We start from the raw sequence: 2280 nt of genomic DNA, 5'->3' as shown, positions 1-2280 counted from the left end.
CACAGGTCGCCTATTAATGTCGTCACACGCCAATATTCTTCATGTGGCACTGAATACACAATCATCATTGTAAACTAAATCGAGGGTGTTCAGCGCGGTTGTCGCGTAATCACGGTACACAAATGATCACTTAATCACATCAGACAAATCACACAATTAATGCCATTTCCGTATTTGCTGGAGGTCAGGCCCACAGCGTTGGGTGACACACCCACAGCCGGTAAACAATTGTATGCGCGTGCGGCCGTCCTGCCGAAATCCGCCTTGCTTGCTTAGCAGCCAACTTACTTTCTCAGAGTCTCAACACTGACTGCTTTCTGGCGCAAACGGCCCTCGACCATTGATAGTATCCACTGCGACCTGTATGAGGCAAAGATATATTGTTCTCAGTACGTAAGGGGCGATTGACCCCTTACACTCGCAAGAAACCATTCCCAGCCCCGCGACCATCCATCGCAGGCGGAGCTTGTACATGGCCAGCGCCACCAAACGCTGCTCCAGTTGCTGCACCTACCACAGTGTATGGCACCTCCAACGCTCTGGAAGTATCGCTTTGTGCCTGATGAGTCTATTCGTTTCAGAGTTTTTGGTCGCACCAGGCGCTGGGGGAGATGAACTACACTTCGAAATTTGGACGCTTGCATGTATTTAATTCAAGGTCCTGCTGTGTTTCTGCACCGGCATCATCATCAAATTCATGCTTGTCGATTGCGAGACTCTTCCGCAGACTTTTTGTCTCCAGATTCTCATCTTACCGAGATCCTGCGGCCGACCCCGGAACGGATGGAGGTGGATCCATCGCCCTGCCGCCGCAGCGCCTGACCTTCCAGACGCTCGTTCTTGCACCAGCCGTGGACCCGGCGTCGTCGTCGTTTTCGCCGTCGTCGCCACCACCACTGCCGCCGCCGCAGCCTCCACTGCCGTCGACACCGCCACCCTCTCCGATTTTCTTCGGACTGACTCAGGAAACGTGTGGGTGACCTTTCGAGGGTTATCTGACGGCCGTTCCTCTAGGACCACAGGACGAATGTCGGGGAGCGGCCGGGGGCTCGGCATCGGTGTCAGTTGTGGCTCCCGACTATTCATGCCACCCACCTTCCTTCCTGCCGGCAGCCCTACCCCCGTTGTCGTAAGATGGCTCTCTACACGACAACCGTACGGCATTTGGGCGACGGGGGGGAGAGGGAGGGGGCAGAAATGTGCAGTCCTACAGCGTCGACTGCACACCGACCAGTGCACCACCGCGAAGCGGCATCAAGAAGGCACTGAACCGCGAGCCAGTGAAAAGAGCGGGCAGCGCCACACTTTCAGGAAGACAGAGGTGAGCGCCCTCTGTCGACGCTGACGTAACCAGCCGCCCGTCGCTGGTGGGCCCAGTTTAGTCAAATGGTTCAAATGGCTCTGAGCACTATGGGACTTAACATCTATGGTCATCAGTCCCCTAGAACTCAGAACTACTTAAACCTAACTAACCTAAGGACATCACAAACATCCATGCCCGAGGCAGGATTCGAACCTGCGACCGTAGCGGTCACGCGGTTCCAGACTGAAGCGCCTAGAACCGCACGGCCACACCGGCCTGCCCAGTTTAGTCGCAGACTTCGAGAGCATCAGTACTGAGTAATAGGAAGGTGATACTTAGCCTGCGTTACGCGAGTAGTAATAGTGGATAGTGGGTAAATGTAATTGCACGTAGGAGGCATAAGAAGCTAAGTAACGTTTCTTTCCCTTTTAGACATAAAGTGTTCTATTAATCTACGACTGTTATGGACCGGGAGGATGGTCGGAACACGAGAAGGGTAAGGTTATCAGAGCAACACCTTTATTAATCCGTAACATGACAGTACAGTACAGTACAACGTTCATTTTCAACTTTAAATACTATCTGAACCATTGTTACATAGTAAGTAACAAAACGAAAAGAAAACGTCGTGCTAGAAAACCTTATAAGAAAGTGTAATGCAACGTAGTGCCTGTTCTGTAAAATACATATGTATGGTACGGTGAGGTATTGTTACTGTAACTGAAAGTTTAATATCTGTACATACCTTAATAGGTTCTGCACTGAAACTCGACTGATTTGCTCTTAACTGTGTAAAAGACGACAAATAACACGGAAAAAAGTGTTCTATTCTGAAGCAGGACGAAAAATATTTGTAGTGTTCCTTTGCTAAATAGATGATAAGCTTGATTTTGCCGGTATCCTCTTTCGCTTCCAAACCCACAAAATCTCTGTTGAGGTGGACTTAGAGCTTTGTTTGATGCATTGAAGGGATACAT

Source organism: Schistocerca serialis, chromosome 9 (genome assembly GCF_023864345.2).
Source record: "Schistocerca serialis cubense isolate TAMUIC-IGC-003099 chromosome 9, iqSchSeri2.2, whole genome shotgun sequence".
In the NCBI taxonomy this organism is placed as follows: Eukaryota; Metazoa; Arthropoda; class Insecta; order Orthoptera; family Acrididae; genus Schistocerca; species Schistocerca serialis.
The sequence above is the reverse complement of the archived record's forward strand: the minus strand, read 5'-3'. Positions refer to the sequence as shown.